Consider the following 10,339-nt stretch of genomic DNA (forward strand, 5'->3'; position numbering starts at 1 on the left):
GTTTCAAATTTTGTTACAAATTCTTGTTTGTTTGTTATTTGTTTGTTTGCACAGCATTTATTTGAGTTTTAGAACGTTTTTAGAATCAAACTTGGCGAATTTGCCTGCTGCTGCTTCTTCTTCTTATTCAACAACTTCTTCTTCTTCTACTAAAAGCAATAAAAACGTAACGCGTCTTTGCTTACGAAACCATGTCTCGATCGTTTTGTTGCTTACGGGAAACTGAAATACGGATGAGTCGCGTTGCGACTTCAATGTCGAACAGCCAGGCAGCGGCAGCGACGTCGTTAGAGGCTTCTGAAAGCAGCAGCAGCAGCTCACACACAGTCCACACAGATAGGCATTACACACGCATACACTGACACAGACAGTCGCTGCTTTCTATAATCGACTCTTCTTTCTCTTCAAACACACACACACGCAAACACAAGCGGCAGCAGCTCAGGTGTCTCAGGTTCTTAATACACAGCGCGGTCGACGTCGCTGCCGCTGCGATCGCTGCTCGCTTTTTACATTGAGCGCAACAGCGACGTGTTGTATCTCTTTGCTTCTACCTTTGTGCGTGTGTTTTGGTGAGCGCAACAGGCCAGAACTTTCATTCAAGGTGAGCGCGCACATCTCTTTGGCATTGAGCGCTGCCTGCGCCGCTCTTTGACGTTTTTTTATTCGCAACAGTTCTAACAAACGCTCGCTGAGCGCAAATTGAGCATGCGAGCGTAAAATTACAACACGAACTGTTGCTGTTGCTGTTGTTGGCTGTTCAAGGCTTGTGGTCGTGGGCCCCAACATTGATCTTCTAACAAGTTTAGAACCAGCGCTTGGCCAAGCGCAACCGCCACTTGTTCTCATTCTCTTAACCCGTTTCACTCACTTACATAGCGAGTCGTACGCTCGCTCGCTCGCTCTCTCGCCCACTCTCTGGCGCACAGCACACCTCAGTTTGGTCCTCGTGTACCACAATTTGCATTAATTGGTCAACGTTGTTATTGTTATTGTTGCTGTTGTTTGTTTGTTTTGGCATATTAAATTTCATGATGCTATAATTGCATATTGTAATGGACCTAAGCCTTGAAGTAGCTTGCCCAAAATGGTACTAACACACACACTAACACACTGATAAACTTTGTATATGTCTGTGGTTTTAGCTTGACTCGCAATGCTATTAAATTATAATTGAGATACAAAGTTGCATAGTTAAGTATAGCTGATTATTGCTGCTGATTTATGATGCGCATTAATAACCATCTAAAGACTTTGCATATGCTAAAATTAATGCAATGAATTAGTTAATAATTATAAATAAATAATGCAGTCAAAAATAATAGCAACGAATTTAATGCGAATTAAATTAAATTAAAGCTTCGAACTAGCCAAACTAACAGTTCATATAGCAGACTTCCGCTTAGATTATTTACAGCGACTTAAACTTAACTAATTGAAATTGCCCATTTACATAACTAAAATGTAATTAACCATTTTTACTGCCAAACGTAACAGCTTAACAGCCAGCTGTCTATAGTAATCAATATTTTTAGCATTAGCTAACCTTGAACCGTGAGGATTATGAAACGAATCAAAAGACACGCACAATAAATCAGCGGGCTGGCCAAATAATAAAAGCCTAAGGAACTGAGAGCTCAAGTCATTAGCTTTGCAACACTTACTATCATTTTCTATAAATAACAATTAAGGCATAGAACTTAATGCTTACAAAAGCCGACAGCAGACTTGGCAACACATCTGACTGGGCGCTGCTCTAACGTACAGTGGACAATGTACAAAAGCATAGACAGACGCCAAAGACACGCTCAAGCAACTTGGGAATTGTGGTCATTAGAACCTTTTGCCAGTTGTCTGTCTACATAGAAAGCAAAAACGCTTCAGCCGCTGTTGGGGTCAACAAATTCTTAAACAAATACATTGAAGCGACGCCCCGAAACGCGCACAATTAAAATATTAAGCATATAAATCATCATTATTTTGAGTTGCTCGCAATTGGCCACGACAACTTTTTATAAATAAAAGTGATTTTTAGTTATTTGCATAAAACTATTGCGACGCAGGGATTACAAAATAAAAATTGTGAAATTCCCAAAATTAAGCAAACAAGTTCGTGTTCTAAGTTCTTCGATACACTACTTAGAGCAAAGGCAATGTAAGCCCGCATTCTATTTGGCTATTAACTAAAATTAATTTTACTATTTTTTATATTATTAATGCAGCTGTTGTGAGCTTTATATATTGCCTTAAGCTAGAGTATTCTGCTGTTCGATATTAGTTAGCACTTTATTTATTTATTTTTTGGTCAGCCAAAATTGAAAGTAAAGAATAAATATGATATGCCTATTGACCAAAATGTGAGCGGACGCAAGTGCGTTTTAGGCCTATACGCATATATGTTATTTAACACTTATACGCACACACACACACACACACATGCCTACATCCAGCTGAGCAAGTTAAAAGCAAATGTTAACGTCGCCCGCTTTTATGGCTCTTTCATTTTGATGGCTCTTTCGTTTTGCCTTTCGTTGGGTTTTTGTTTCTTTTATTCATTTTATTTATTCTTACAGGTAGTTGGGGGGGAGGGGCAGCGGCTTTGGTTAGCTCCAACAATCATTTCTTTTCTTTTCATTTCATTTCAGTTCGAGCCAAGTTTATTTCAAGCTCACGCACTCGGAGGAGAACATTTTTGTATTTTTTGGTAACAAGTTCAATGACTTCTTGAAACCAAATTTGTTGCTGTTGTTGTTACTGTTGTTGTTGTTGTTGTTTTTGGTATTTGTCGTTTCGGTTTCTGTTTTGTGCGAGGCGCTGCGCATTTCTTTTGGTTCTTCTTCGCCGTTCTTGTTGTTTTCGTTTTTTATACGTTCGTTTTCATTGCTGGAGTTCATTGGCATTGGGCCAAGCAGCAGCCACACTTCAATTTTACACAAATGATGGTAGAAATTTACAGCAACAAAGAAAAAAAAAGTCAAAAATTATTAAAATACGCAGCTCGAGGTGCTGAAATGCTCATAAATTTGGCTTTTATTTATTACATTTCATACAAGAAATTCGAGTCAAAGTTTTGGCAAGTTCGTTGGCAGAGTCTTTTGTGTCAGATTGTCCATGTGTGGTGTGATTGATTATACGAATTAGGCAATAACTTTTGTTCGTAAATTATTTTGCATGACAAAGACAGAAAGTTATAAATAAAATTTAGTTTCAATTATGTTAAAGTGCGCTTGAATAAAGTTCGTTGCCACAGTCATTTGATTGGCATATCTAAGGGCCGCGCACACGCAGAACTTTACAACTAAAGTAAGCCTTAAACTTAACCTCAATACTAACAAAAAAAAAAATAAATAAAGTTGCTGCTGTTGAACTTGACTGCTGCCAAATTTGGTTGCCAATGTTTGTTTTTTCGCTCGCTCGCGTGGTCAGCCATCAAACTCAAATGTCAGCAACAGTGTTTGCCACTTGCCACTTGCAACTGTTGCTGCTGCTGCTGTGATTGCTGCCGCTGTTGTTGTTGCTATCAATTACTTTGTTGCAGTGCCAACTTGAGAGCTTGGGCAACACATTTAGACTTTGGCTAAGTAGTTCAGCGAGCTGTGCACAGTTGCAGTTGCTGTTGCAGTTGATTATGCAGCTGTGTCTGCTTATTGTTGTTGCTGCTGCCGCTGTCAGTTTGGGGGCGCGAAAGGTGCTAAACAACGCCATTGACTGGTGAGCTGGTCAGTTGGTTGGTCAACGAAAGCTAATGACACTTGAATGTGCGGGTTATAAATTTTGTTTGGTAATCAGCAATTGAAAGCGCTCGTAATGGCCTTGGCTGTTGTTGTTGTTATCTATGTGCCAAACCTGATTTACTTCATGATTATGTTTGAAAAATTGGGTTAGGAGCAATGAACTTGCCATTCGTCAGAGGCTGCAGACAAAGTGAATGTTTTGTTGCCATTTGCAATGTGTGTGTGTTTGTATGTGTATGTGTGTGTGAGTTTATTGTTTGCCTTAGTAATAGACACCTGTGTAGTTCAATTTGCTGACTGTGGCTGGCTGGAACTCTGTGCTGCGATTCTGAAAGTTTTGCAGCAATCAATCCCAAAAATCGTTGCAAGCGCTGCATGCCACACACAGAACAGCAGTTAACGCGCTGATGTTGGCAATGGCAAAAGCAGGAGACATTGGAATTCACTCTTTTCCGCAACGAAATGAAAAATGTGTGCTAAGCCAATGACCGACAGCAGCAACAGTCACAACAACAGCAGCAGCAGCAACTCAAGCAACGACGACGCGGCCAACGCATACAAAAGCAAAGCTAACTGTTTCTTTCAGCCAACACATACAAAGCAAAAGAATTGAGAATTGAGTATTCGCGAAACGTTACAAGAGAGTTGCAAAGTCAGCGGCGAGTGAAAAGAGTGCGAACGTGAGAGAGCGAGCGAGAGCACTACAGAATGCCATTGCCGGTTTAAGTCCAAGTCTCGAATTCAAAGCTGTTGCTGTCTTTGTCGCTGTCATCGTTGGCTTTCTTCTCCCGTTCCCGTTCCCAGTTCCTGCCATGTCTTTCAGTCTTTTGTCAATCTGCCACAGACCCACGCTAGCTTCGCTATGTTAACGCCCACCCCAACAGCTGACCCCCAAGCATATAAGTACTTTCGGTATGCTTTGATTACGACGACGCCGGCAAATGCTCTACATTCTGCGCTTAGAGTGTGCAATTAAAATGCAAGATTCTAACGGCAACTAATGCGATGCTAAAGTTGAAAATACTTATCATATGCAGACAGTTGCAGTTAAATCCGCATCTGTTAACAATGTGTGCGGATAATTAAAACAAAACTGTAGATGCATTGCAGCTGACTTGGATATGTTTATATTAAAGTGAGGCTTTAGAATAAGATAATAACAAATATTCACATATATAAGTTTAAATTAAAAGGCTTATGAATGATATTCTAGCCTCATAAACAAAAACAATTAATGCTTCATAATATTGCTCTGCAGATTCTGAATCTTCCAGAATATCAAATGATATTTAATTATAATTTTAATGATAATTTTTATTATTTTTAATTTCGAGAATTAACTATTGAAAAGTAATTTTTACTTATATTTATTATAATAAAAATTAAAAAAATATATTTACACTTTATTTGTAAAGCAAACATTTAAAAATAATTAAAAATATGTATTTTGTTTGCTTCTTTTTATATAAATATAACAAGTTTAATTACTAGTAAATAATTTTTTTATATAAAAACAATAGTATTCAGTATTCAATACTCACATTTTCGAACTTAATGTTGAGCTCATAGCTTTTACATATTTGCAATCCATGGTTTTCATCTTCCAGCTTGCCATAACTGCAAAGACTTAAATTAAATTTTAAGTTATTATATTTTTAGTTACAATTTCTATTGCAATACTCTATATTTATCTTAAAGTAGTGTATGCTCATCTGCTGCTTTGGCTGCAGGTTGTTTTTGGGGCTGTTTGTTTGCTTGCCAGCCGGCGGGCAGAGCGGGCTTAATAATTGTAACAATGAACTCTTAAGCTGTTGACGCTCTTGTTTCTGCCGCGTTTCAGGTATTCGCAAACAACTAGACTAATGCTGATTGATGAATTGCGTTTTGAGGGAGCGCCGACAAAGCAACAACAGCAACAACAACAACGACAAATCTATATAAATAAAAGTAACTGCAAATGTTGTTGACAAGCTGACAAATCTGAAATCGGAGCTAGACATATGTTTTGCATGTGCTTAATGTGTGTGGGAGTTGCGCATTTGGAGCACTTGCATAATTATGAACCGTTAGCGGCACGCATATCCTGTAAGAGGACGCTCCCACGGCTACATCGCGATCACGCATTGGGTAATTACGAAATGCGTGTCGCGCTAACTGTAAACGCGCAACAAAAGGATTTCGATTTCCTACCACCGAAAGCGGCAGCAACAGCAGCAGCAGCAGCAACAGCAGCCGCCGCAGCATTTCGCTCTCTAGCTGGCACACCTGACGAAATCAAAAGCAAGCACAGTTATAAACGCAACATGAGGCTCTCTTACCTTACCTTACCTTACCCTTGATAATAATCAGTTTGAATCATTCAGCGCATCTGTCGGCGCTGCCTTTTCATGAGTTTTTCCTTTAGTTTTTCTTCAATTTTTTATTGGGGTTGCGCGCGAAAATTCTCAAGTTTTTTATGCGTTTTTTATTGTTTGTGTGTGTGTGCTCAGGCTGCTGCATAGCCTGTAATTATGTAATTCAGGCCATAGATAGAGCGTTAGAGCTGCAGGATAAAGGAAGTGTCAGTGCTGCGTGGCGTGCGAGTGACCGAGTGCTCCAATTTGCTAAAGGAAATGCGCAGCGTTCTAATTTAACTAAAGGATGTGTGACCTTATTCTATAGCGGAACTAGTGACCTAGAAACTCACATCTTAACGCTGTCAATCATTTGGGCAAATATTTTTGTCAAATTTTTTATGCTTGTCCTTTTTTTGATTTACAAGCCACAAATTTTTAGTTCCAGGTATAAAGTGACGCAACTTTTCGTCACGTTTGCTAAAAACAAAATAAAAATGCAGTGCCCAGGTCAGTGAGGATCAGCGAGCTGTAACATTGGCATTGACATTGGCCCTAGTGGCCTATTGTTTTGCATGTTGCAACAACGTTGCCGACACGCGCGTTTTGCCGCACACGGTCCCAGGAATATAAACAACAGTTCAAGGACTCATAACTTTCACCGTTTTATTGTTATGATTGTGCTGTTTTTTTTTTAGGCAGAACACTGCGGTCATGCCGTGCAGGTAGCTGCCAATTGAGTTGCCAAAAAAAAGGCCAAGAGTGTTTTTTTTCGGTCTTAGCCATAATTGAATAGCCACGGCAAATTGACTGTGAAAATGTTATGTGTCAGCTTAAGCGGGAATTTGCGTATTTTTATTTATTTATTTTAAGTTGACTATGAACAGTCGTCAGTAAAAGGAAATAATATTAAAATATACAAAGCAATTGCAGACAAAATGTTTGTGTAAATTATATTTTGTATTATAGGATAGAACAACAAGCATTATCTTTTGAATTAAAGCAATATGTAGCAAAGCAAAATGTATATAAGCCTTATAATTACTATTTTTAATATTAACATTAACAACTTTCGTAGCCGATACTTAAATTTTTATTAAGATAAAACCTTTTCATTTAAAATTGCTGCTCTTAATTCAATTTAAATATTTGCAAAAATTTTCTCTTAATCTCGACTGGCCATTGTCAACATTAAATAAATAAAATATTCATATTATTATTATATTAGATATTTGACTTAATTTCTTTTAGGAATAAATGCGTTTGTTTATTTATTGCTAATTGTAGCATAGAATTAAATCAAGCTGATCGGGCTGATCGCTGTTTTTGAAACTCTTTAATGTATAATAATAACCTTTTTTATAATTGGTTAGTATTGTTAACAGTTGCATGATAATTTACCAAAAGACAGTTGATAAAAATACTCAAGCTGTCATGCTTAGTTTATTTCATTCTTTTTGAAGACTTCAATTTAATCCCTTCCGCCACGGCTTACTCCACAATTAGTCATTGCTTATGAAAATTATGATAATTAGCTGCTCATCAAATTGTAACAATAACCACAGTATTCCAAAAGAATGACACTTGAAATATATTTATATATTTGCTTGCATATATTTAAGTATTCGCTACTGCGGACACACCTTCGACTCCAGCAGCAGCAGCAGCAGCTCCCAAAAAATTGTTTATTGTTGCCGTTTGTTGTTGGCTCCTTGACGTTTGTTTGCTTAACTCATTCGCTTATGCGAAAAAAAATATATATGTGAGTAATTTGTAGCCTCATTGCCTGCTGACGTACAAGAGTCCGGCTCAGTGGCAGTGGCAAGCGGCTACTGTGCGTGAATCAAAGTGATTCACTTCACTTTTCAACTTAAAAAATATAAACACATACAGACAAAAAAGCAAGTCAAGAGCGTTGGCTGTGTGTTAGTGTGAGGCGAGAGTGTTTCAGCTGCGTGTGTAGAGATATGAAATGTAAAGAACTTTTGTTCGCGCTCTTTTCCATTTCATTTTCGTCTCTTGGCCAAAAAAAATAAAAAATAAAATTGTTTTTGGCTGGCAGGTCAACAAACTCATCTTCAGCCACGTTGTCGTTGTGCTTTTCGGCCAACTGCGTGCGGGTACAAGGGGCGGGGTGGGGGGAGCTTGGCATGAGGGCCAGGGCCGCGGCCAACTGACTGACTGTGTTTGCTTGCGCTGAAGGGCGGGGAGCTCTCGCGGCTGTAAAAGCTGCTGTGAGTTGGCGCTTGTTGGTAACAACGTTGTTGTTTCTTTTTGTTGTTGTTGTTCATTATATATTTTGTTGAATTTTGTGCGTTCGTTGAACTCCAATTTGAGCGCGAGCTGCGCATTGAGCAACACTTTTATATATTTACTTTTGTTGCTTTTACATTGTGCATAACGAAAGACTTAAGCAACATACTTGGCTGTGCTACAATTTCAAGCGAAACGCATTTGCCTACCGTGCAAGGACAACAGACACAATTGTATGTCCTTTCAGCTGAAATACAAGGCTGCACTAATTGCGCACAGGGCGCGCGTTGCTTAAAGGACTCACAACCCTTTGACGGCGCATGTTATAATTTATGGCTTTATGACTGGCCTGACCTTGCTTTAATTAAACTATTGTCTAGAGCTGAACGGTCTGCCATTTCCGCTGTGGGCAAATCCTTTAGCTGAGAGCATTTCCTGCAACATATGTGGCACTTGTATAAATATTAGTTGTTGTTTTTGTTGGAAAATATCAATTTTCTACCGCATGGCGCGCATTTCACGCAATTAAAAGGCAGCGCCTCCAATATGCTGTAAAAATCTCACGTTGTCGTGTTCCCCTCAATCAGACAACTTACCCTTGCCCACACCTGACTCGCTTACCTGCCACTGAGCTCAGCTAATGCTGTTGCTACTCCATTTGTTGTTGCTGCTGTTTGTATTTAGCTGAGAGCAGAGCGTATGTGTTAATCGCTTCACGAAATCATCAAGACTGACGGCAAAAATCTCATTTTCGTCAGAATGAAAATATACTTCTCAAGCGGATCACAGCGAAAGGATTACGGTAAAAATCCTGCATGTTGCTGTCTATGTCTATTGTTCGCATGTTTATTGTTTGTCTATTGTTCAGTTGTTGTTGTTGTTGTTTTTCATGTCTGCTTGTCGTTGTTGTAGACGTTGGCGGCGACGAGGGCGGTTCTGCATCGTCGTCTTGGCGATTGCTTCATTTGTTTGCCCAGCCACTGAGAATTGCGAGAAATGGAAAGGAGCAACAACAGCAGCAGCAACATCAGCAGCAGGCAGCAGCATCAGCAACATAGCGGTTTTTCTTACTTGTTTTCTTTTGCTTTGCTGTTGATTTTTTTTCTCTCATTTATTTGCTTATTTAAATTTTTATTTCTTGACTGGCGACAGGAAACTTGTTTTGCCTCGATCTCTGGCTATTATGTCAAAGGATTGAGGATGCATTGTATTGTATTGCATAACTGTTAATGCAAAGCAGCAGAGCTCTCGCTCGAAGTGAGCGTGAGTTTGAGTTTGTTAGAAGTGCGTTAAGCGGAAATCAATTATGAATGGTACTATTTTGTTGGCTGCTGTTTAGCAGCTGGTGTTAAAGGATTGCAGCACCGTTAGTTTGTCTTTTTTAACACATTTCAATAGATGAGCAGCAGTTGCTTGAGCAAGGCGTACCCAAGACAGCAGCTGACTAATAAAAGAAAAGCGATTTCCTTAAAGATTAGTTGGAGAACATTTGCATACAACTGTAGATAATAGTAACAGTAAATGTAAATTCAAATTTGGCATACATTTGTACTATAAATATAAAGCTAATAATAAAAAAATATTTTATATTTAATTTAACTAAAATTCAATATAATATTATAGAGCATTTAATTTTATTTATACAAATCTGGGTCGAGCATCCAAAAAATTCTTCAACTAAATAATCTTATTTAAGTATCAGTATTTGACACTATAAATATAAAGCTACAAAATAATCAATTTTTTTTATTTTTATTTAAAATTTTATTTAATATTAGAAGGGATTTCATTTTATAAGTTATGCATTTCTTAAATTCTTCAGCTTAACAAAAGTATTTTATTTTTGTTACTTTAAATTCTTCAGCTTAACAAAAGTGTTTTAGTATTTGTTACTATAAATATATGAAGCTAATAAATGAAATTTTAATTGATGTATTAAAAATAAAACATTATTTAATTCTACACAATTCTATAATGAATTCAATCGTGGTTAGAAGTCGTGCAAAGTTCTATAGCTAA

The sequence above is a fragment of the Drosophila busckii genome, chromosome 3L, assembly GCF_011750605.1.
Source record: "Drosophila busckii strain San Diego stock center, stock number 13000-0081.31 chromosome 3L, ASM1175060v1, whole genome shotgun sequence".
Taxonomy (NCBI): Eukaryota; Metazoa; Arthropoda; class Insecta; order Diptera; family Drosophilidae; genus Drosophila; species Drosophila busckii.